At 38.5% G+C, this 27,004-nt stretch overlaps 1 protein-coding gene across 3 annotated transcripts in view; it reads left to right on the forward strand.

Moving 5' to 3' along the window:
• The first annotated feature begins 776 nt into the window (after window positions 1-776).
• Window positions 777-27,004, forward strand: part of LOC144974789 (properdin-like) — a 70,873-nt gene continuing 44,645 nt past the window's right edge. Inside the window, exons 1-2 of one of the 3 annotated variants that reach the window (XM_078918053.1) lie at window positions 1,064-1,102; window positions 6,618-6,793. The gene's annotated coding sequence lies outside the window, so the exon portion shown is untranslated. Of the gene's footprint in view, window positions 1,103-6,525; window positions 6,794-27,004 lie in introns of all 3 variants that reach the window. The other 2 variants (XM_078918052.1, XM_078918051.1) reach the window with 2 other exon arrangements.

Raw genomic sequence — 27,004 nt, forward strand, 5'->3', positions numbered from 1 at the left:
TAGCCAAGCGCAACATATATATAATAATATATATATATATATATATATATATATATATATATATATATATATATATATATATATTATATATATATATATATATATATATATAAGCCACATTAATTACTTTATTTTTATATCCTTCGTATTATAACCTTTTTAATGAATTTCAATTGGCAGCACCACCTTCGGCATTGAGATTCGGTTTAGATTTCCTCTCCCAGACAATTTACGGCCCTTTTCAATGCACAGCGTCTGCCGCCAAACCGAATCACTCGCCACTTTATCCTGTCTCCTGTCTATACAAGACTACTTTGCACTAGGCCTACTTGGCCATCCCTCTTACTCTCTCTCTCTCTCTTTCTCTGTGTGTGTGTGGACCCCTCTCTTTAGGGACTTTCTTGTGAGCGGTCCGCAAATTTCAGAAGGGTGCATTTAGCTGAAATGCCAGTTTGGTGTTTTTAATTCTACATTCCAGAAACTTCGCTTTTTTTATTTTTTTATTTGTTTGTTTTTCGGTTTGTTTTTTGTTTGTTTTTGTTTTTTTGGGTTTTTTTGTGGTTTTTTCTAGTTTTTCACATGCATTTTAGCAGCATCGTGGTGCATCGTTATTATTATTATTATTATTATTATTATTATTATTATTATTATTATTATTATTATTATTATTATTATTATTATTATTATTATTATTAAAAGATTTTAAATTTCTTTACGACGTCTTTGGCACGTTTTACTGAAATAATTTGGCATACTCTGTTTTAAGTCTGCGCGCCAGTTCCCGAAGATATCTGAGACTGCTTGCGTGTGTGTGTGTGTGTGTGTGTGTGTATGTGCGGATGTGTGTGTGTGTGTGTGTGTGTGTGTGTGTGTGTGTGGTCGCTACTGCTGTCTGTCAGGGTAGGAACCACTTGAAGCATCTGGTGAGAGAGGGAGTGAGTGAGTGAGTACTCGATAGCCTCCGATGGACATTTGGTCTGAACAATTGTGAGTCTGTATTCTAATTCCTTTACTGGAGTTTAATGATTTGGTTTTGGTTCCAGGGCTGCCTTTGATCGGATTTGTCGGTGAGTTGAGAAGGAGAAAAATAGATTAGTTTGATGTAGTGTGGCTTTTATTTCTTTATATAATATATCGAGATGGCTAATTTATTTTGGTGTGTTTTGCTTGAAGTCAGTGAATGGACGGCATTGTGTAGTTTTTAACGCCTACTTATATATATCATCATCATCATCATCATCATCATCATCATCATCATCATCATCATCATCATCATCATCATCATCATCATCAAACTTATCCTCATCATCATCATCATCATCATCATCATCATCATCATCATCATCATCATCATCATTATCATCATCTCATCATCATCATCATCGTCGTCGTCACGGGATATGTCATCACTCCTGTCATCATCACTATTATCATCATCATCATCTCATCATCAGCATCGTCGTGGCCGTCGTCGTCACGGGGTTTCTCATCACGTCCGTTGTCGTCGTCATCATCATCATCATCATCATCATCATCATCATCATCACAGCCCCAACATGAAGCCAATTACTCATAGGTACTCATCAATGTGACCATATCGACCATCACCTGCCATTCCTTCTCCTCCTTTTCCTCCTTTTCCTCCTCCTCCTCCTCCTCCTCCTCCATTTCCTCCTCCTTTTCCTCCTCCTCCTCCTTTTTCTCCTCCTCTTCCTCCAACTTTTCCTCCTCCTCCTTTTTCTCCTCCTCTTCCTCCTCCTTTTCCTCCTCTTTCTCCTCCTCCTCCTCCTCCTTTTCCTCCTCCTCCTCCTCCTCATCCTCTTCCTCCTCCTCCTTTTCCTCCTCCTCCTCCTTTTCCTCCTCTTCCTCCTCCTCCTCCTCCTTCTTTTCATCTTCTTCCTTCTCCTCCTTCTCCTTTTCCTCCTCTTCCTCCTCCTTTCCTTCCTCCTTCTCCTCGTCCTCCTTCTCCTCCTCTTCCTCCTCCTCGTCCTCATCCTCCTCCTCCTCATCCTCCTCCTTCTCCTGATTTCATCTCCTCCTCCTCCTTTTTCTCCTCCTTTTCCTCTTCCTCCTCCTCCTTTTCCCCCTCCTCCTCCTCCTCCTTTTTCTCCTTCTCCTCCTCCTTTTCCTCCTCCTCCTCCTCCTCCTCCTCCTCCTCCTCCTCCTTTCCTTCTTCTCCTTTTCATCCTCCTCCTCCTCCTCTTCCTCTTCTTCCTCCTCCTCTCCTTCTCCTTTTCATCCGCCTCCTCCTCCTCTTCCTCTTCCTCCTCTTCCTCTTCCTCCTTTTCCTCGTCGTCCTCCTCCTCCTCCTTTTCCTCCTCCTTTTCCTCATCCTCCTTTCCTTCCTCCTCCTCCTCGTCCTCATCCTCCTCCTCCTCCTCCTCCTCCTTTTCCTCCTCCTTATCCCCTCCTCCTTTTTCTCCTCCTTATCCCCTCCTCCTTTTTCTCCTCCTCATCCTCCTTCTCATTTTCCTCCTCTTCCACCTCCTCCTTTTCCTCCTCCTCCTTTTCCTCCTCTTCCTCTTCCTCCGTTTCCTCCTCCTCCTTTTCCTCCTCCTCCTCCTCCTTTTCCTCCTCCTCCTCCTTTTCCTCATCTTCCTCCTCCGGCTTTTCGTCCTCCTCCTCCTCCTCCTCCTCCTCCTCCTCCTCCTAAATCATATCATTACCAAACCCGGACCATCACAGATTCTGAACGTAAAGTAAAATTCGTGACATCTAAACTAGATACCCACTCTGATGTAGGATCACGTACAAAACTTGTGATATGACGAAACTTCTTTTTTATAAATGTAACCAGTTAAATGGCGCACTCTAAAAAAAACTCGTATTTAAAAATTTTGCCGGAAAATTCGCCTTTTAAATATCGATCTTTTTAAATGACCCCCTTCTTGGCAAAAATAATCAAACCTGGACTTTGCGTATTCTTCTTTAAGTCCCAGGTTTGAGAGTTTTTGCCAAGTTGAGGTTAAATCGATCGCTCTTTAAAGGACAATTATTTTTTTTTTTTTTGCCAAGTTTGTAAATACGTGTTTTCCCAAAGTAAGGCAGTTTACTGGTTGATTTGAAAATGCCTGAAACAGGACATTCCGGGTCACAGTGCAATACCTTAACAACTCTAGCAACATTGCCCCCCTCCCCCCCGTAGAGAAATGGGTAAAACGCGTTTTTCCAGAGTACGGCAGTAAACGAAACTGGTAATATGCGTCAAGGGCTTAAATTTTTTTAACAACTTAAAACGTGACTGGATAATTCGAGGTCAATTTGTACCGTGACAGAAACTAAACTGTCAGGAATTCAGTCACTGGGTTTCCTCTTAACAAAACGTAGTTTTTGTTTTGTTTGTTTGTTTGTTTGTTGTTTGTTGTTTTTTTAATTCTCATTTTAGTCAGGAATATTTACTTCATTTAACCAACTAAAATGGGTCCCGTTAGCTCAGTTGGTAGAGCACTCGCTTCACAAGCAAAAGGACGGGATCGATCCCAGTTACCATCGAGAATTTTTTTTTTCTTTCTTTTTTTTTTTTTTTTGCTTCTGCCCTCCCCTGCTGTCCATCCAACAGTGAATGGGTAGCTGGGTCTGTTAGATCTGGCGCAACGTACTTTGGGATAAAGTAACGCGCTTTCCAGTGACTGGTTGGAGCCCCGTTTCAGACATTTTCAATTTTCTTCCTTGGGCAAGATTATTAACCCCCAATTGGCTCTTTTTCGGCAACGTGGATGATTCCTGTTGATCCCAGATGTTTGATGGATTATCTAAATCCTGTCATGGAATGCCTAGGCGATGCCGTCTCATTGTGACAACGTGGATGATTCCTGTTGATCCCAGATGTTTGATGGATTATCTAAATCCTGTCATGGAATGCCTAGGCGATGCCGTCTCATTGTGACAACGTGGATGATTCCTGTTGATCCCAGATGTTTGATGGATTATCTAAATCCTGTCATGGAATGCCTAGGAGATGCCGTCTCATTGTGACAACGTGGATGATTCCTGTTGATCCCAGATGTTTGATGGATTATCTAAATCCTGTCATGGAATGCCTAGGCGATGCCGTCTCATTGTGACAACGTGGATGATTCCTGTTGATCCCAGATGTTTGATGGATTATCTAAATCCTGTCATGGAATGCCTAGGCGATGCCGTCTCATTGTGACAACGTGGATGATTCCTGTTGATCCCAGATGTTTGATGGATTATCTAAATCCTGTCATGGAATGCCTAGGAGATGCCGTCTCATTGTGACAACGTGGATGATCCCTGTTGATCCCAGATGTTTGATGGATTATCTAAATCCTGCCATGGAATGCCTAGGCGATTCCGTCTCATTGTGACAACGTGGATGATTCCTGTTGATCCCAGATGTTTGATGGATTATCTAAATCCTGTCATGGAATGCCTAGGCGATGCCGTCTCATTGTGACAACGTGGATGATCCCTGTTGATCCCAGATGTTTGATGGATTATCTAAATCCTGTCATGGAATGCCAAGGCGATGCCGTCTCATTGTGACAACGTGGATGATTCCTGTTGATCCCAGATGTTTGATGGATTATCTAAATCCTGTCATGGAATGCCTAGGCGATGCCGTCTCATTGTGACAACGTGGATGATTCCTGTTGATCCCAATGTTTGATGGATTATCTAAATCCTGTCATGGAATGCTAGCGATGCCGTCCATTGTGACAACGTGATGATCCCTGTTGATCCAGATGTTTGATGGATTATCTAAATCCTGTCATGGAATGCCTAGGCGATGCCGTCTCATTATGACAACGTGGATGATTCCTGTTGATCCCAGATGTTTGATGGATTATCTAAATCCTGTCATGGAATGCCTAGGCGATGCCGTCTCATTGTGACAACGTGGATGATTCCTGTTGATCCCAGATGTTTGATGGATTATCTAAATCCTGTCATGGAATGCCTAGGCGATGCCGTCTCATTGTGACAACGTGGATGATTCCTGTTGATCCCAGATGTTTGATGGATTATCTAAATCATGTCATGGAATGCCTAGGCGATGCCGTCTCATTGTGACAACGTGGATGATTCCTGTTGATCCCAGATGTTTGATGGATTATCTAAATCCTGTCATGGAATGCCTAGGCGATGCCGTCCCACGGAGGATCGTATTTTCTTTTTCTTTTTTTTTTTTTCTTTTTTGATGTCTAGGTACATAATGGCTGGAATTTTTAGTGCAAGACTTTGTGGTCCTGTGAAAATACTAACGAAAGAGTGAAAATGGAGTAGCTTCGTATGGGATCAAAACAGACAAACCCCTCGTCAGCACAACAATACACAAATTAACGTGGAAAATAAAATAAAATGCAAAATAACGTGTATCGCCTGTACTCAAAAGTTACTTTGCAGTTTATTTCATTTGTTTTCCGCGTTAATTTGTGCATTGTTGTGCTGACAAAGTGTTTGTACCCGAAACGTCCATTGTCTGTTTTGTTCGCATACGTAGCCTCTCCATTTTCACGATCACCGGCTTCAGGCAGCCCCTACCGTTTTTTTCTTTTCCGTGGTGGTCCTGTGTTATGACACACGCCTTCTGACCTATAAGTCCCTGGTTCGAGTCACGGTTCGGGCAGCAATTTGTAGTTTAGTCGTTGGGAAGGCCTCTTTACTCACGTTATATATCTCACTAGAACTCAGGTGTAAAATGGGTACTTAGCCGGTAACAACGTTGTCTCTATCCAAAAACAAAATCGTAATGGCGCCTTTCTCCTGTCATGTCTTTCCCATCATTGTTTTGTTTATAGACAGTATGCGCTTGGCTCAGAAACTCACAACATTGCCATCCGGAAGTATAACGGGACAGCAGACAAAACTAAATATAACCTTGAACGTTTATTGTCTGGTTAATACAGTTAAGTGAGAATTATTCATAAAAGCGTATGGCAAAAAAAAAAAAAAAAAACAATAACAAAGACCTGAATGACGTCAATTTCGTCTACATATAGATAGAACGAAGTTGACATCAATCAGGTCTTTGTAATTGTTTTTTGCCATCCGCGTTTATGAGGAATTCTCACTAAACTGTATTATTATCCAGACTATAAAAGTTCATGATTACACATAGTTTTGTGTGTTGGTCCGTTATACTTCCGGATGGCAAGGTGGTAAGCTTCTTAGCCAAGCGCATACTATCTATACAACTTTACACCATCCTCTCATCTCTCATTCGTCTTTAGTCTTTCATTCATCGTATTTTGTTGGCAAAGGGGAAACCCGAAACGTCCGTATTATCTGTCTTCGTTTATTAAATTAAAACATCCATTCAAATTTTTATTGTTATTTTTTATTCGAGCTTCAAACAGCAACATTTTCATTGTCCTTCGTGTTAAGAGCTTCTATTCCTTGTAAACCACTTTGAGCACATAATTTAGTGGATATTGCGGTTTGTATAAGCTCAAGTTGTTTGTTGTTGTTGTTTTTTTTTCCTCATAATGTCATATTAGGGTGAAATCGCATCTGTTTATGGAAGGTGAGCTGTGGGGTTGTTATTATTTCCTTTTGCAGTTCTATAACAGGAATGAAATTTACGGCATACAGCTTTTTGTTGTTGTGACAGCCATTTTGGTGATTAGTTCTCACTAAATTATATCAATCAGATTATAAACGTTCCAGGTTACACATAGTTTTATGTGTCGGTACATTTTATCCGGCTGGCGGACGTTGTGACTATTTTGGATAAACATATTGCATCAACATTTCGTGACGCTCAACACCAAGTGATAATTCACTTAGTCACGTTCAAAGGAAATTAAAGCCTTTTAAACACCTACTGGTAAGGATTAGATTTAATCTAATGTTTTCTATCGATTTCTCGCTCTCTCTCTCTCTCTCTCTCTCTCTCTCTCTCTCTCTCTCTCTCTCTCTCTCTCTCTCTCTCTCTCTCTCTCCTCCCCCCCCCCCATCCCCCCGCCATTCACCCTTTCTCTTCCTTGCATCAATGTAATAGGGCTGCGAATTCATGACTTCACATCTTCCACTCTTCCGGTTACAAACACCTTTGAAGTGTGCATGTAACCAGTCCTTTGGAGGATTAATAATAATGAATAAGTTACATATTGAATCATAAGGTGATATAACTATGGTGGCGTTTTTATGCACTTCCGTTGGCGATGTAAAAAAACGCACCGTTTTTATGCACCTCCGTTGGCGGTGGTGGTTAATTAATGAAAATGTTTCTGCATACGTCCATGAGATTTAAATAGTTTTAGATTGTAGTTTAGCATGCTGCTTAGTGATTATTTTTGTTTGTTTGTTTGTTTGTTGCTTTAGGTCTCTTCCAACACAATTGAGGTTATATGAGAGACCGCTGAAACAAAAAAAACAAGCAATCTAACAAAAATAGTACAAATGTAAATCAAAATCATAACCTAAAGATATCATAAGCTAAATTATAAATAACCAAGAACAAACAGGCAGAAGATTTACAGAAAAAAAAATCCCCTGTCAAAATTACAATCACAAACCAAAGAAGCAGGATAGGCTAGTAAAGAGAAGAAGAAACAACATCACTATCGGATCGTACACCCATGCGAACATCATAGGTATATGATTCAAGGGTGATGCTCCCATCCAACCACCCGCTGCTTAGTGATTACCGATGTTCGTTTATACAATGATAATAAATTAAAGAATAATAACAATAATTTAAAAAATCAAAGGTAAAAAGAAACATTGCACACAAATACTGATCTCAAATAAATAAATAATTTTAGAAAATTAAAATCGAAGTTTTTTTTAAAACATGATAAAAAGTTTTTGAAAAACAAAAAGAAAAAAGAAGAAAAAAAAAAAACATAACATCAAATATTATGTCTTAATAAAGTAAACTATAATAAAAAATGTCCACAATGGGAATCGAACTCTGTACTTTCAAGGTTAGAGTCTGACAGGTTGTCCACTACGCTACGGAGCCACCTGACTATTCATCACATTTAATAAGGTCTTTCTAAAACATTATTTTTATTTACCTCCAATGCAACGAGCTGATGGCGTCAGTTCCGTTCCTTCTTTCAAATTTCAGTTATAGCGGTATTGATCATAGATAACGCAGGACTAGACACGACAACAGGTACGAAAACGTCATCAAAAGTGGCTAGTGAGAGGTCGAGCGCCGCCATTTTCTTTTTTTTATGCAACCAGGGACGCTGTGTGATTTTATCTCTATTTGAATGACTTTGACTGAGCTCGATTAACCTTGATTTGCGGACGGAAAAAAAAAGAAAAAAAGGCCAGGTTTATGATGATAAACCAAATTACATATATTAAACTACACTTTTACTTGTACATTTCAGACTTGGCTCCATTGATCGGTTTATATTAATAACAATGGTAGCAATAGAAATCAAACATACATCGACAAATAGAGAGAGAGAGAGAGAGAGAGAGAGAGAGAGAGAGAGAGAGAGAGGGGGGGGGGGACTTTACCTATTTCTATTATCTATCTATCTATACTATCTATCTATCTAATCTATCCTATCATACTATCTATCATCTACATCTATCTACTATTTCTATCTATCTATCTATCTATCTATCTATCTATCTATCTATCTATCTATCATCTATCTATCTATCTATCTATCTATCTATCTATCTATCTATCTATCTATCTATCTATCTATCTATCTATCTATCTATCTATCTATCTATCTATCTTATCTATCTATCATCTATCTATCTATCTATCTATCTATCTATCTATCTATCTATCTATCTTATCTATCAAATCTATCTATCTATCATCTATCTATCTATCTTCTATCTATACTATCTATCTATCTATCTATCTATCTATCTATCTATCATCTATCTTATCTATCTATCTATCTATCTATCTATCTATCTATCTATCTATCTATCTATCTATCACTATCTATCTATCTATCTATCTATCTATCTATCTATCTATCTATCTATCTATCTAATCTATCTATCTATCTATCTATCTATCTATCTAATCTATCTAATCTATCTATCTATCTATCTATCTATCTATCTATCTATCTATCTATCTATCTATCTATCTATCTATCTATCTATATCTATCTATCTATCTATCTATCTATCTATCTATCTATCTATCTATCTATATCTATCTATCTAAGCCCCTCTCACGCTGATTATTTATGACATGTGTCCAATTAAATTTACCATCCCTGGAACGACAACGGTTCACACAATTCTTTTACGACTCTACGCATATTAATGAGGAGACTCAATGAGTAGAACTCGCCTCTTTGAACCTGCTGTTCGGACTTCCTTGTTCATTTCACACGTAACTGTTTATGACACAATGGTGTTATTAGGAGGAATGGATTAAAAGTGAGGAGAACGTGGGAATTCCTTTCAACATTTAGGACCCGTTGATTTCAAACAATGACAGTACCATGCCAACACGTAATTATGTCATTATATATACAATGAGTATCACAATCCCCCCCCCCTCTCTCTCTCTCTCTCTCTCTCTCTCTCTCTCTCTCTCTCTCTCTCTCTCTTTCTCTCTCTTTCTCAATCAGAGCAGTGTTAAGTGAGTGACAATGATTGGGAACTCACAAAGATAGTGTCTTTTTATAACGCATGTGAACAAATTAACCCCAACCGTCGTCAGTGTGAATAAATAACTGGCGATAGGCATTGATGGATACTGTAAAACTACTACTACTACTACTTCTACAACTACCATTAATTGAGCTTTATATAGCGCAATATCCACTAAATGTACTCAAAGCGCTTTACAGGGGGTCCCTGGTCAACGGCAACATTTAACATGTAGGACGGGACATGCCGCCTGTAAGGCGACATTACAATTTTTCGGACAAAGACACCGCTGTTAATGGCCAGGTACTCATTTTACACCTGAGTACGGTGAGAGAATGTGAGTAAAGAGCCTTTTCCAAGGACTCAACTATGCGCCGAGCTTGAGGCTCGAACCCAGGATTTCCGATCCGAAAGCGAGTGTCATACCACTAGACCACATAGCCGCACCATTACTACTATTACTCTACAACCAATATATCTACTTCTGTAACATAAAACTCAAACATTTATATAGTGTAATATCTACTAAACGTACTCAAAGCGCTGTACAAACTGGCCCATACCCAAGAGCAACACTTAACATGTAGGAGGAGACATGATGCCTTTTAGGCGTTATTACACGTTTTCCGCCAAGGTGCCTATTTATTTAACGCCTGAGAATTGTGAGAGCCTGTGAATAAAGATGCCTTTTCCAAGCACTCAACTATGGGCTGCTCATATTGAGACTCGAACCCTGCAGCTCCCGGTCATACCACAAGAGCACATAGGCGCACAACAGCAATAGTTGTAATAATGATAATAATAATAATAATAATAATAATAATAATAATAATAATAATAATAATAATAATAATAATAATAATAATAATAATAATAATAATAAGTAGTAAATAGATAGTAGAATTAGTAGTAGTAGTAGTAGTAGTAGTAGTAGTAGTAGTAGTAGTAGTAGTAGTAGTAGTAGTAGTAATGTAGCAGGAATGTAGTAGTTAGATTTATCACGATAAAAGCATTTTAATCCCACCCCTCCCCAACCCCACTCTTGACAAATACCCTCTCTCTACACACTCTTCAATTAACCAATTAAAATTGACCATAATTTCTATGCCCCTCCCAATTAGCTGATAAATTGACAAGTCGTATTGTCCAGCAATCGGGAATCGGCGTAATAACGGTAGGTAAAATAAGCTCCTCCTACTTTGATTCTTGATGAATTTTGTGGAGACGATCAACATTTCTTTTTGATGTTACATAACAATCAACCGACATTCCACATATTAATGAGAAGACACAAATAATGAAACTCACCTCTTTGAACTTGCTGATCAGTCCCTCTAACAGATGTTGACACATACCTAGTATTAGTAGATACTAGGTGTGAAATGTGAAGGACATGCGAAATTGCGGCATCCGTCCCTTTGATCTAACAACGTAGACAAGTCTATGTCATGTATGGTGCAAGAGAAGAACACCCACCCACCTCTCTCTCTCTCTCTCTCTCTCTCTCTCTCTCTCTCTCTCTCTCTCTCTCTCTCTCTCTCTCTCTCTCTCTCTCTCTCTTTCATCGTTGTAGTCGTCGTCATAGTAATGGTAGTAATAGAAGTAGTGATAGTAGTAGTAGTAGTAGTAGTAGTAGTAGTAGTAGTAGTAGTAGTAGTAGTAGTAGTAGTAGTAGTAGTAGTAGTAGTAGTAGTAGTAGTAGTAGTAGTAGTAGTAGTGTAAGAAGTATAATAGATTGATAGTTGAATGGATTGATGACCAAGTTGATCGACCATGAAGTTCACACTTTCATTACACCCTCGCAGCATTTTGTTTATTTATTTTTATGTAATTTTTGCTAACAACGCGTCTGTTCTGTCCCCGAAATGCCAATGTTTACTGTTTTCTCATATAATTTTACGCTGCCAGTTTTCTGGAAACCCCGTATATCGTCAGTCTCTCTCTATTCTCGATTCATCCGATAACTGCTGACATCTTAAATACGATGGCGGCGATTAGCCACTAAAAAGTGGCTGTTGCCCGGTCTTCTCCTAGTAGTCTGTGGTATTGATCCCATTGTTCCCATCCAGCGATAATTGGGCAACTGGGTCTGTTTGATCTGGTGGAAAGTATTTTGCAAAACACGAGTTTTTTATATTTTTTGTTTGTTTGTTTTTTTTGTTGTTGTTGTTTTGCTTTTGTTTTTGGAAGAGAAGTGAGGGGGGGGGGGGGGGGGGGGTTAAAACACAATAACTTTAACAATTATAACATATTTTAAAAAAGATTTGTTGAAAAGTTGAGTTTTAAGCATTTTCTAAAAATAGTCCTTTGCATGACTGATAAAAGAACGCAGTTTATAAAAAAATTGACCGGCTTTAATGGAAAGACTCTTGTGAAAAGAAATCTAAAACCACGAAAATGTCATAAAGACCCATCTTTACTACTAGGAAAATGTCATAAAGGCTCATCTTTACTACTAGGAAAATGTCATAAAGGCTCATCTTTACGACTAGGAAAATGTCATAAAGACCCATCTTTACTACTAGGAAAATGTCATAAAGGCTCATCTTTATTACTAGGAAAATGTCATAAAGGCCCATCTTTACTACTAGGAAAATGTCATAAAGGCTCATCTTTACTACTAGGAAAATGTCATAAAGGCTCATCTTTATTACTAGGAAAATGTCATAAAGGCCCATCTTTACCTCTATGAAAATGTCATAAAGGCTCATCTTTACTACTAGGAAAATATCATAAAGGCCCATCTTTACTACAAGGATTTCAATACTTTCTGATATATTATACTTGTCTGAGAGAGTGAAAATTAATTCAGAAAAGTGAATGGAGCAAGCTTATGTTGATAATAACAAGAGTCGGAAAGTGCCAGAAGACAACAGAGAATAAAAATTTCGCGGCGTCGATTGGGGTCGTGGTGGATAGCTCAGACAGAATGGAGCCAGGCAGAGTTGTCGTACCAGTAAGGTCGCGGGTTCGAACGTAGCCATCGTTAACGTATAGTCTGACCGTGGCCTTCGTAAAGTTATGGCCTGATACTGACCAAAAAATGACGTCAAAATGCCAGTCTTTTGCCACAAAAGAAAACAAATCGTGAGTTGTATTCAATAGATCAACCAATGAAATAACTTGTTTCCATGAGCTCTACTAACGACAACTCACTAGGCGGTGCAAAAACCAAATAATGACGTCAAACTGCCAGTCCTTTTGGATTTCAGTATCGAGCTATAACAACGATGGCTACGGTCTGACACAAGAACCCTCAAGGACTGGCAGTTTGACGTCATTTTTAGGTTTGTATAGCGTCTGGTGAGTTGTCGTTAGTAGTGCGCATGGAAACTAGTTATTTCATTGGTTGAACTAGTGAATAAAACTCACGATTTGTTTTCTTTTGTGGCAAAAGACCGGCATTTTGACGTCATTTTTTTGGTCAGTGTCAGGCTATAACTTTACGATGGCTACGGTTCGAAGCCCCCATCGCCGCCGCGAGATTTTTTATTCTTTATTGTCTTCTGGCTCTGCACTTTCCTGATTCATTTCTTGTCTGATAGAGTGTTGTTTGGACACACAGCCTTATTCTATTTCCTCTCCCCCAAAGACTTAAGCAGTAAACCGCGTACGGGCCTAATTTGGTCCCTAACCTCATTGTCGCCAACTTCTAATCTACCCCAGAAATACCATTTATTGTACGTGTTGTATCTAGATCTAGATGTGTCCCGTTTTCCTTCTTTCTTCTGCTCAGTTCCTTCTCAGTTCCCATATTATCCGCCATAAACGGTCGTCTCATTGTGACAATAGTCGTTTATTTTTTTGTTTGTTTGTTTGCTTTTTGTTGCTATGTTGTTGTTTTTTTTATTTTTGTTTGTTTAATTTTTATAATTTTTTTTTTTTTTGGGGGGGGGGGGGGGTGAGATATTTTGTTTGTTTGTTGGTTTTGTTTTTGTTTTGTTTTTTGTGTTTGTTTGTTTTTTGTTTGTTTTTTTGTTTGTTTTTGTTTTGTTTTTTGGGTTTTGTTTGTTTGTTCTTTGTTTGCTTTGGGGTTTTTAAAATGTTTTTTTGTTGGTAAATTTTTTTCTCCGGTCTGATTCGGCCCTAATGTCATTGTCGCCAACATGTAATCTACCCCAGAAATACCATTTAGACTTATGTAGTAGATGTGTCCCGTTTTCCTTTTTTTGTCCTTTCTTTATCTTTGTCCCGATGTCTACAAGACTCTAAAGGTCTGTTCCCATATTATCCGACATAAACTGTCGTTGCATTTTAATGGTAAGCCATTTTCAAGAAGTCTTTCGTTTGCATGGTTGTTTGTAATTTAATTTGGTCCCAACCCTTAGGCCTATTTATTGTCGCCAGCATTATTTCAACCCTAGAAATACCATTTAGACTTGTTATTTTTAATCGGCTGAAGAAGGGTTTTAAGACCGAAACGTTCCGTGTTTGGAATTTAGTTCATTTTTTTTAAAGCTGTTATATTCATTTTTGTTTATTACTTTTGACAGTCTCCATCTTCTAGCAGCTTAGCATCACTTAAACACATTAAGTGAATAATGCGTCAAAGAAAAGCTTAATGTTATAATAATTTATATAGCGGTGAGATTCGATGTCATGTCGTGAGACTAGGCTGGAATCTAGGACTCAAAGGGTTAATAGGACGACGGTCTAATGTGCATCAGGAAATTCCCGGTACGCTAACATAGGCTGATTCTGCCCCTGGGACAAATTTAATTAAAACCGACACCCGACCATCCCCTGGCAGCCACCACCACTGCCCCCCCCCCCCCCCCCCCACCCACACACACACACACACACAACGCACAACCCCTAGACTGCCATCATTTTAAGGAGAAAATAAAAAATCTCTATTCTTAATATTTTGACCAGAAAACTCGTCCTTCAAATAATAATATGGATCGATTAAAACATCCACCATCTTGTAAAATATATCGAACCTGGATCTTCAATAACGTCCCAGGTTTGAGAGATTTCGATAAGATGAGAGGCTTTTTAATTGATCGAATTTGAAGAGATTTTTCTAGTCACAATTATAAATACGTGTTTTCTCTGAAAACTCTTAATTCTGTTGATGTTTGTGGCCAGGAGGGAGAGTAAGAAGACTAAGGAAAAACAAGCTTGGAACCAGTTTGAATATATTCTTATTATTCAGCTATAGATAGTATGCAGATGACGTCACTCAGGCCTTTGTTATTGTTTTTGCCATCCGCGTTTGTGAGTTGTTCTCACTAAACTGTATTAACCAGACTATAAAAGTTCATGGTTACACAGAGTTTGTGTGTTGGTCCGTTATACTTCCGGATGGCAATGTTGTGAACTCCTTGGCCAAGCGCATTCTATCTATAGATAGTATGCACTTGGCTAAGAAGCTCATAACATTGCCATCCGGAAGTATAACGGACCAATACATAAAACTATATGGAACCATGAACTTTTATAGTCTGGTTAATACAGTTTAGTGAGAATCACTCACAAACGCGGATGGCAAAATACAATAACAAAGGCCTGATGACGTCATCTTCGTTCTATCTATAAGATGGCGTCACAGGTATTTGTTTTTGATTTATTTTTTTTATTTTTTTTGCCATCCGCGTTTATGAGTAATTCTCACTAAACTGTATTATCCAGGCGATAAACGTTCAAGATTACACATAGTTTTGTGTGTTGATCCGTTAGACTTACGGATGGCAATGTTGTGAGCTTCTTAGCCAGCATACTATTCATTATTCATCGGCTGTTTATTTGTGTGTCTCGTTGTTTGTTTGCGATTTTCCTGCGACTTTTGTGATTTGGCGTCACGATCTGTTCAATGTTTGTAGTTTGTGTTGTGTGATGCAAAGGCGTAGCCATTGTTTACTAATAGATAGAATGCGCTTGGCCAAGGAGTTCACAACATTGCCATCCGGAAGTATAACGGACCAACACACAAACTCTGTGTAACCATGAACTTTTATAGTCTGGTTAATACAGTTTAGTGAGAACAACTCATAAACGCGGATGACAAAAACAATAACAAAGGCCTGAGTGACGTCATCTGCATACTATCTATAGATAGAATGCGCTTGGCCAAGGAGTTCACAACATTGCCATCCGGAAGTATAACGGACCAACACACAAACTCTGTGTAACCATGAACTTTTATAGTCTGGTTAATACAGTTTAGTGAGAACAACTCATAAACGCGGATGGCAAAAACAATAACAAAGGCCTGAGTGACGTCATCTGCATACTATCTATAGATAGAATGCGCTTGGCCAAGGAGTTCACAACATTGCCATCCGGAAGTATAACGGACCAACACACAAACTCTGTGTAACCATGAACTTTTATAGATAGTATGCAGATGACGTCACTCAGGCCTTTGTTATTGTTTTTGCCGTCCGCGTTTGTGAGTTGTTCTCACTAAACTGTATTAACCAGACTATAAAAGTTCATGGTTACACAGAGTTTGTGTGTTAGTCCGTTATACTTCCGGATGGCAATGTTGTGAACTCCTTGGCCAAGCGCATTCTATCTATAGTCTGGTTAATACAGTTTAGTGAGAACAACTCATAAACGCGGATGGCAAAAACAATAACAAAGGCCTGAGTGACGTCATCTGCATACTATCTATAGATAGTTCAAATATGACGTCAGTCAGGTCTTTGTTATTGTTTTTTGCCATCCGCGTTTATGAGTAATGCTCACTGAACTGTATTAACCCGACTATAAACGTTCATGGATACTCACAGTTTTGTGTGTTGGTCCGTTATACTTCCGGATGGCAATGTTATGAGCTTCTTAGCCAAGCGCATACTATCTATAGCCTGACACTGACCAAAAAATGACGTCAAAATGCCAGTCTTTGGCCGGAAAAGAAAACAAATCGTGAGTTGTATTCAACAGTTCAACCAATGGGACTCCTTGTTTCCATGAGCACTACTAACGACAACTCACTAGGCGGTGCAAAAACCAAATAATGACGTCAAAATGCCAGTCTTTTTGGGTTTCAGTGTCAGGCTATAACATAATGATGGCTACGGCAAAGGACGGTTCATTCTTTCACAGCCTGAAAACGCGTACCATTTTGGAAATGTGAAAAATATAGGAATTAAAAAGATCATCTGTCTGTGGTGTAATAAATTGTCGCACGTTTACCGGTAATCGGGTCTGAGGTTCGATCCCCAGTCGAGGAAAGCTGATTTCTTGCGATAGTTTTTGTTAAAAAAATGTTATCTTGTATTTTTCTTTCTTGCTTTGTCTGACCATAGCCATCGTTAATTTATAGCCTGAGACCCAAAAATACTGGCATTTTGACGTCATTATTTGGTTTTTGCACCGCCTAGTGAGTTGTCGTTAGTAGTGCTCATGGAAACAAGTGGTCCCATTGGTTGAACTATTGAATACAACTCACGATTTGTTTTCTTTTGTGGCCAAAGACTGGCATTATCAAGTCATTTTTTGGTCAGTGTCAGGCAAAAAGTTAACTATGGCTACGGTCTGACACCATTCATACACACTTGGTCAGATCTTTATCTTACACCGATGCCTGCTCCGGAATACACATCTCGATTTGATTTCGTGGCATAACACTTGCCTTCTGACGAGAAGGTCTCTTACGTGGTATGACACTCGCTTTCAGGTCGGGAGGTCCTGGGTTCGAGCCTCACTCGGCGCAAGTTGAGTCTTTGGAAAAGGCTCTTTACTCACCTCCTCTCATCATACTCAGGGGTAAAATGAGTACCTGGCCGTTAACAGCGTTGTTTCTGTCGGGGGAAAATGGTATTATCGTCTAACAGGCGAATTCCCGGACTTGAGAGTTTTTGCCAAGATGAGAGTCATTTTAATCGTTCGATATTTGAAGGACGAGTTTTCTGGCCAAATTTTTAAATATGGGTTTTTTTTTCCAGAGTATGGCAGTATTCTTTTACCAGAATCCGGTGTAAAATGAATGCCTGACCAGTAACACCGTCTTCTGTGTAGACAATAAATGTAATCACGTTTTATTGTCGTCTTGCTGTTGGTTTAGTACTGTTCGTAAAGCGCAAAGAGCACATTCTAGTGGATAATGGGACATTTGAGTCAAGAGCTCCACCAATGGGCATGATCTATATTAACTTTCCATGTGCTCGAGGTCATTCGTCACATTGCAAAATGTGCTCAAAGTGACCTACATAGTGAAAAGTGTTCACAGATTTTAAACTATCTAACATTACGATTGGTCATTGTCTTCAGCTTGACACATGGGTGTGTTTACAACTTTTATAAACAAAGCAGCGTGTTTAGATTTGTTCAGAAATGTCCAATCGTTGGACAGCAACAAATCACGTGGTGGATGACTCGGTTGGACGAAAACATGAATATAGATCGCTCCCATTGAGCTATCGGACAACCTACCCCCCCCCCCCCCTTCCACCATCCCGGTCTCCCCTCGTTGATCTTACACATTTGTTTTCTGTTTGACATTATGCCTAGGACTTCATATAGTAGGGGGAATTAGGTCCAAAAAACCCTTGAATTGTGCAAACAGGGTTGAAAGCATGAAAATCACATATGTTGTAGAATATGAAAAATCCTATAATTTATGATATAGAACCACTCTGGGAGATCAGTATTAGTTGAGATACAAGGTTTTTAAGATTAGAAAATTTTGAAATGGACGACAATAATTTCTTTCATTTTTAGTGTGTAAACATTCGAGGCAAGCCGACCAAAGGTTGTTTTACGTCATCCTTTGGATTCCCATTGGTGACTATTTTTAGCGTCGAAGCGGAAGTTTTCCTTTCCCTTTACTTTCGATTCACGAACCATTCAAATTATTTAATCGTAAATATTATTCAATTTCACTTGTTTTAAAGGACTTCTAGCGAGCAATATTCTATAATATGAGATTTTTCTGCATCTGATTTAATAAGTATAATCAATTGCTCTAAAACGGACGGGCAGACGGGAAGACGAGCAGAGGGGTAGACAAAACAGACTAGCAGAACACAGCTCAATAAATGCCGATAACCGGTGTTGACAAAGGACGGTGCTCCTTCTCCCCTCCTCCTGTTTTCTTTTCTTTCCAAAAAAACTGATAATATCATGTTACGTGAGTTAAAACCTATTTTGGTCAAACTTGATGACAGTAAAGAGTCAGCATACCACTTACATTGCTATAATTATCATCATTATCATCATCATCAACCACTATGATGCTGTATTGTGGCAAGTTATTTACTTTACGTTATTTACCGCAAAGGGACAATGGGAGAATGTTCTATTTTTACTGTTGTGTCCTTATGTAAGGCACTGCACACATTTTGCCTGATGATAAGGGGTCTTTAACAGAAAGAACGAAAGAGAGAGAGAGAGAGAGAGAGAGAGAGATGAGGAGAGAGAGAGAGAGAGAGAGAGAGAGAGAGAGAGAGAGAGTTATGAAAGAATATTGTATATGCCTAATAAAGGAATGTGTTTGCATGATTTCAGATACACATACAATAGCAAAAAGAACTGCTCCCAGAGACTGGGACAAGTGTTTGATATGCCAACAAGATAACACAGACCGTTTATAATGTCCCTCTAAGTCGAGGAGGTATGACAAAGGGCAAGGCTATGAAACTCTTTTTGAAGATTTAACACAATTTAATTCTTTGGTTTGTGATGAAAACAAGTTGGATATCTATTTTTTTAATTCATCAGAAAGAAATGAGATTATTGAAAGCTTAAAACAAAATAATGCTAAGTGGCATAAGTATTGTCGTGTAAAATTTAATGCCAACAAAATTAGGCGATTAGAATTAAAGGAATCTAAAAAAATTGCCCTACAAGAATTCCAAACTTCGTCATTTGACTTGGAGGAGTCACCGAATGAATATATTTCGCAACCCACGAGAATAATGAGACAACGTTCAAAATTAGAGATTGACTATAATAAACAAACGTGCTTTTTTGTAAACTCGTGGAATCGGGAGTACTCCATTCTGTACTGGCAACAGATATGGAAGAAAATATTCGTGAAATAGCGTTATCTATAAAAGATTCTGATATGTTGTCATTTATTGCCGGAGGAGATTTAGTCGTTCAGGAGGCACACTACCGCCCTATACCATAAAATTTGTCATGCACGATTCTTAAAAAAACAAGCTTGAAAAGATGTCACTGCTGATGATAATCATGATGTCACAGTTCTTGAAAGAATTCGAGCTTTTGCTAACATATCTTTTATAGAAGAGAACCCTGCAACAAATGTGACGATCGACATGAACCACTGTGGAGCTTATTTCCAGAATTGTCAAAAGTGTCCCAAAACTTATCAAATGATCATGTAAGAGAGAATGTATCGGCACCCGATGCAAGTGTTTAAGGTCCGGTTTGCCTTGCACGGACTTGTGTAGATGCGGGGTGTGTGTGTGTGGAGGGGGGGGGGGGCTGTTAGGTCAGTACACTAATGAGTAAAATTCTCTCTCTCACTCTCTCTCTCTCTCTCTCTCTCTCTCTCTCTCTTTCTCTCTCTCTCTCTCTCTCTCTCTCTCTTTCTCTCTCTCACTCCCTCTCCCCCCTCTCCCGCTTTTATCTACTAGTTACAATACGAAATAACCATCAGTTAGCTATCGTAAATGGTGCCCGTGTATTTAAAGTTTTAGAACGCACTGTATTGTCGTGGTTATTTCCTCAAATAAGTAATGCTATATAGGAAAAAATAAAAGTGCTAAAAACGCACTGTTATGATAAATTGCCAGAGTGGTTCTATATCAGGTGTTATTTATACGGGTCTTAGCTACCTATATGCCAATTTTCAGGATTTCAACCCCAATGTGCACGGTTTTAGACTAATTTTCCCTAATACAATGAATATGAAGAAAATATAGATTTTTACGCAGTTATTTCCCTTGTTTAATATAGCTGTAATAGGTAAAATCTAAGGCATTAAACCGATACGTTATGATTGATTGCCAGAGTGGTTCTATATCAGATGTTTTTTCTATGGGTCTTAGCTACCTGTATGTAAATTTTCATGCTTTCAACCCGAATTTGCACGGTTTTAGCCTAATTCCCCCTACTAATATAGATGTCACTGCATTATGCACGATATATACACAACACCCTTCAGCCAAATGTGCTCCCGGTTATCAACACATCTCTGTGTTTGGGTATACACGATACACGACACACAACAACAATGTATTCCCGTTTATCACCAGATCCCTGTGTTTTGGTGATCTCTTATCTTTCATAATTCATAATTGATAATCTGGCATTTCGCACGATCAATAATCTGTACATTGTTATTGTAACTTATCTGTCCGTTTGTTTGTCCATCGATTACTTTCAATTTCTCTATATTTATGTTTGGATTTTGATTGTTTGTCCGTCTAATTATATCATTCTGTTTGTATGTCTGTCTAATTATATATATATATATATATATATATATATATATATATATATATATATATATATATATATATATTATATTATATATATATATATATATATTATAAATATATATTTATAATATGATATATATATATAAATGTAAATTTTCACTCACATTATTTTTGCCAAGACGATTTCGTTTCTGTGTTCCCACTTCATCAGTCGGCAGAATCCATTTGTAAGTAATGTCCGTAGAGAACTCCAAACTAACGGACATTACTTACAAATGGATTCTGCCGACTGATGAAGTGGGAACACAGAAACGAAATCGTCTTGGCAAGAATAATGTGAGTGAAAATTTACATTTATATATTAGCTCTAACCACCATTATCGAGCACTTTTGTACCTACAAGTACCCGCAACACTCATAAAATATATATATATAATATATATATATATATATATATATAATATATATATATATATATATATATATATCACTCAGTGTGGGACTCAGACAGGGGCACAGTTCTGTGTAATCTGTGGATAGGGGACCCCAAAATGTTTGGGTTTTTGTAATTGTTTGGTTTTTGTTTGTTTTCCTTTATAGCTAAATATTGTTTGTTTGTTTTTTTAGTATTAGTTTTTATATATTTTGCCAGGCCTGCCTACTTAAAAATTTATAAATTCGTTATTTTTAGGGGAGAAAAATTGTAGTCGCTATGATTAACTTTTTTTTTTTAATCAACGATTTCCTCTCACAAGGGTTAAATAAGACTTCAAATTCCTTTAAATGTTATAGTCTGGCATCAACCTTTCATTTCAATAAGTTTGTCAGACTTAGAGAGGCTCGTGAACTTCTGAAATTATTGGAGCCAACATTTCGTAATTCTACAAATTTATCGCAATTCTTGGCAAGTCTGGTGGGTGGTGGTAGTGGTGGGGGGGGGGGGGGGTTGAGAGAAAGAGAAATTGAGGGAGATGAGAGGAAGGTTAGGGTGAGTCCGTCGGGAGTCGGGGGAACAAATAACATAAAAACAATTTAAAGACGGGCGGCGTTACGAGTGGAATTGGTGCAGTTCCCTCTGGGCTGTTTAGTCCTTGGTCCAAGCGTGAACAATCAATAGTAATCATTAGATCTACTGCCGTTCTTCTCGGGGAAAAACACGTATATAAAATTTTGCACAGAAAACTCGTCCTTCAAATAATGTGGGCCGATTAAAACGACCCTTGACATGTCAAAAACTTCTCAAACCTGGGACTTAAGAACATACATGAATGTACATGAATATATTGTATTCATGGAAGTTCCGAGTATTCGTTTGCTACCACGAACGCAAAGTTACAAATATAAATACGAGCGCGAACGATTTGCGAATATGTAAATCGAGCGAATCGTCCGACGGTGCTAAAAAGTCTATGTATGGGAGTAAGGGTGTGTGTGTGTGTGTGGGTGGGGGGGGGGGGGGGGGGGTTAGAAGACTTATGCTAGGATTGTGGTGGATGATAATAATAATTGGAGGGGTAGGGATTGGGGATTGAGGTGTCCACATTGCATGCATACGTAATCATGTAATTGTGACCCACCGTTTCTAACCGGTATGTATTACGTTGATGGATGGCTTGAACCCTTAAATGCCGCACTCGTGAACGGCACGTAGTTCAAAATATGGCCAGAAAAACTCGTCCTCCGAATATCGATCGATTTAAATGACTTTCAAACCTGGGACTTAGCGAGGTATTCCATCGGGAAAAAATTGTAATATCGCCCAACAGGCGCCATGTCTCGTTCTACATTATGTTAGGTGTTGCTATTGGACCCTTTGTAAAACGCGTTGAGCATGTAGGTACTCCCTCTATTTGACATCACAACATCTAATAACAGAAGAATTAGAGATTGGTGTAGTTTGCTATGTGGTCTTTTGGTATGACACTCGCTTTCGGATCGGAAGGTCCTGGGTTCGAGTCTCGCTCCGCGCATAGTTGACTCCTTGGAAAAGGCTCTTTACTCACATTTTTCTCACCGTACTCAGTTGTAAATTGAGTACCTGGCCGTTAACAGCGTTGTCTCTGTCCAAAAAAATTGTAATGTCGCCTAACAAGCGTCATGTCCCGTCCTACATGTTAAATGTTGCTGTTGGCCAGGGACCCATTGTAACGCGCTTTGAGCACATTTAGTGGATATTGCGCTATATAAAAGCTCAATTTTAAAATATCTTATTATTAGTTTGTGAATCGGTGTGGGAAAGGGTTGGTTTTAACCCGTTGACTGCCGCGCTCTGGAAAAATCGTATTAAAAAAAATTAGCCAGAAAACTTTTCCTTCAAATATCAATCGATTTAAATTAACCCTCATCTTGGCAAAAAAAAAAAAAAAAAAAAAAAAAAAAAAAAAACTTCTCAAACCTAGGACTTCGTGAGGTACCAGGTTTGAGATTTTTTGCCAATATGAGGGTTACTTTAAATCGACCGATATTTGAGGGACGAGTTTTCTGGACAAAATTTTTAAATACCTACTAGTTTTTTCCAAAGTACGGCAGTTAACTGGTTAATTAAATTTGTCCCAAGGGTTAGAGAGAATCGGCTCGTTTGTGTTAAGGTCAAGGATATCTTGTAGATGCCCTGGTTAGGGTCAAGGTTGATTCCAAGCCAAGCACATTGTTGGTGCGATGCTATAGCAGAGTTAGTTGGCTTTTAAAAACAAAAAACACAATTTATTTATCAACGATAAATAACTTATTTATCAAGCCTATGACACAGATTGGAGTATTTATTTATTTATTTATTTATTTATTTATTTACTTATTCATTTATTTATTTATTTATTATGAATTTATTTACTTATATATCATTAATTAATCTATTTATTTGTTGTGAATATTTGTACAATTTTGTATATTTATTTACGTATTTATTAATCTATCCATCTACGATGTAATATATTTCATGTGTTTATTAATTTATGTTTTTTTTTATATGTTTATCCATTTATTTATTTATTTATTTATTTATTTATTTATTTATTTATTTATTCATTTACTTATTTATTTATATTTTACGTCTCGCTTTCTTCGGGTCGTAAATACGCACGGAGTCGGAGATGGTCTCGCTGTCAGAGATTTGAGTGGAGAGGATCTGATCGGATAAATCCCAGATACCAAAAAGACACTTAGATAATCACGCCTCTCGGACAATCATCATAATGTAAACAAGAAAAGTGAGTGGAGCAGGCACTTATGTTGATAACAACAAAGAATGGAGTGAGTAGGAAAGTGCCAGAAGACAATAGAGAATAAAAATATCTCAATCGTTTCTATGTTACATGATTTTGTTGAGAATATTGGCTATTAAGCTTAAATGCTGGCCAAATTACTTCGCGGCGTTTGTGTGTGTGTTGAACCCGTGGCCTCAAGAAGTCAGGAAGAGAAGGCTCTAATAAAGACTAGGGTTAGAAGCGATCTATTTTGGGATCGTGGATAGCTCATACGGTAGAGTCACGCTCTCCCCGGACAGGAGGAGTTATCGTATCAGTATGGTCGCGGGTTCGAGCCCCCATCGCCACCGCGAAATTTTTATTCTCTATTGTCTTCTGGCACTTTCTACTCACTTCATTTCTTAACGTAAACAATGGCAACGAGTGGTAAAAATAGCAAACTACACATGTTTAACTATCAATAGTATGTGTCTATGTAAAATACCCGCTGTTCTACCGCTTGATAAATAGATAGAATGCGCTTGGCCGAGGAGTGCACAACATTGCCATCCGGAAGTATAACGGACCAACACATAAACTCTGTGTAACCATGAACTTATTTAGTCTGGTTAATACAGTTTAGTGAGAACAACTCACAAACGCGGATGGCAAAAACAATAACAAAGGCCAAAGTGACGTCATCATCGAACTATCTATAGAACCAAACATAGAGAACTACGTGTAAACTTAAATAAACGCTTATAATCTGATCGAGAAAATCGTGTGATAACTAGTCACTTATTTGATGGTATGAAAACAATAACAATGATCAGAGAGAGGTCGATTTCATTCACGTTATAAACAACCAACGATGTTTGTCCGAATACGTGTGAAGTTGTGTCACAAATTTCATGTTTTGATTGGTCAAAAATCTACTGGTATATTGATACAAAACCAAAAAAAACACCAAAAAACGGCAACTCAAAAATGGCAAACTAGCACTTCTTTTTTAAAATTCTAATTTAAAAAAAAAACAAATAATAAAAAAATAAATTCCATTTATTCATCCCAAGGGGAAAGTTTTCTTTAGAATCTATTCCAAGGAAAGGCTGGAATAACCCAGGCGTCAGCCGCAATGCAGCGCCGTAAAAAAGAGCTGAGGCTAGGTGACTTACTCAAGGCCACATATCGCGACGGCTAGTCGAACTTGGTACCTTTCGGGTACGAACCAAAGACCATACCAATGAGCCACGCTGTCCCCCTGTATAATGCGGCTATGTGGTCTTGTGGTATGCCACTCGCCTTCAGACCTAGAGGCCCAGGGTTCGATTACCCCTTTTAGCTTTATTCATTCTCTTACCGTATTTAGGTGTAAAATGAGTACATGGCCGTTAACAGCGACTGTTGAAATATTTTAATAACCCCCTACAGGCGTCTTGTGTCGACCTACATTATGTTAAAATGTCGTTGGCTTAGGACACCTTGTAAAACACGTGAAGCACGTTTAGTGAATATCAAATATTAGAAGTCCATCAAAGCCATTAGGCTCAATAAATCCGGAGTTTATCCCGGTTTCTATAGCGTGAAACGGGACAATAGCAATTGCTTGCTATCCTTTCGATAGGAGGTTATATCTATCACAAAGTACTTTCTTACCAGATCTAACAGACCTAGCAACTCAATTACCGCTGGGTGGACAGAGAAGGGGGTAGGGGGAGGGGGAGCGATCAGAAAACAATCTCCACCTCATCCAGGGATCGCCTGTTTCGGTCCCTTTGCGTTGTGAAGCAAGTGCTTTATCAACTGGGCTATCGGGACCCCCTCAGTGGCTTTTGCGCTATATAAATGGTCAAGTTTTTTTTTTTTTTTTTTTTTGGGGGGGGGGGGGGGGGGGGTTTGTGTGTTTTGTTGAATTTTTTTTTTTTTTGGGGGGGGGGGGGGGGGGGGATTGGTTCTTCTTTTTTTTTTTGTCAGTTCGTTTTGTGTTGTTTTATTTATTTATTTATTTATTTTTTTTGTGGGGGTTTTTTTTTCTTGTTGTTGTTTTTGGCTTTTTTTTTTTTAATTGGGAAGAAAAATGATGAAGAACAAAGAAAGCAACAGACAGAAAGGAAGGGAGATTAAAACTACTTAATAATATTATAAGCAACATCAAAAACTTGCCAGAGAGAAACGAGTCATTATCCACCGACATGTCTGGCCTACTCTGGTAAAAACCCATATTTAAACATTTGACCAGAAAACTCGATTTTCAAATATCGATCGATTTAAATTACCCTCATCTTGGCAAAAACTCATAAAGACGTCGGAAGTCTTCCTTTAAGTCCCAGGTTTGAGATTTTTTTGCCAAGACGAGGGTCATTTAAATCGATCAATATTTGAAGGACGAGTTTCCTGGCCAAATTTTTAAATATGAGTTTTTCCAGATTACGGCCGAGTTATGAAAGGACAATAATGAGATCTAATGGAGTGATAGTGGGAGATAGGGTGGGGGGGGGGGGGGGGTGGGCGCGATGTGCACTTGTTTACAGGTCTAATAATCCAATGTAATATAGGACCCATTGTTGTAATGGAAATCTCAAAATATGACGCAAAATATCGTCCGTTACAACGTCAAACTAGTCCCATGAATGGTTTCGGATATCAGACCTGCATAATATATGGTCACGTCGTCTACTAGTAAACTAAGAAGACTATGATTGGGGGGGGGGGGGGGGGAGCAAACATTGACGGCCTGTGAAATGAAAGGGGAAAGGCCCATAACAAACTTGCAGACGAGAAGATTTTAACAGAAATGCCAGTTTGGCGTATTAAATGCTGAATTCCAAAACTCGAATCAATACTTATTCACCTATAGTTATGAACGGACAATGAGCTCTAATGGAGTGAGAGTGTGAGATGGGTGGG

The sequence above is a fragment of the Berghia stephanieae genome, chromosome 6, assembly GCF_034508935.2.
Source record: "Berghia stephanieae isolate SIO BIC M18660-M18661 chromosome 6, UCSD_Bste_1.3, whole genome shotgun sequence".
NCBI lineage: Eukaryota > Metazoa > Mollusca > Gastropoda > Nudibranchia > Aeolidiidae > Berghia > Berghia stephanieae.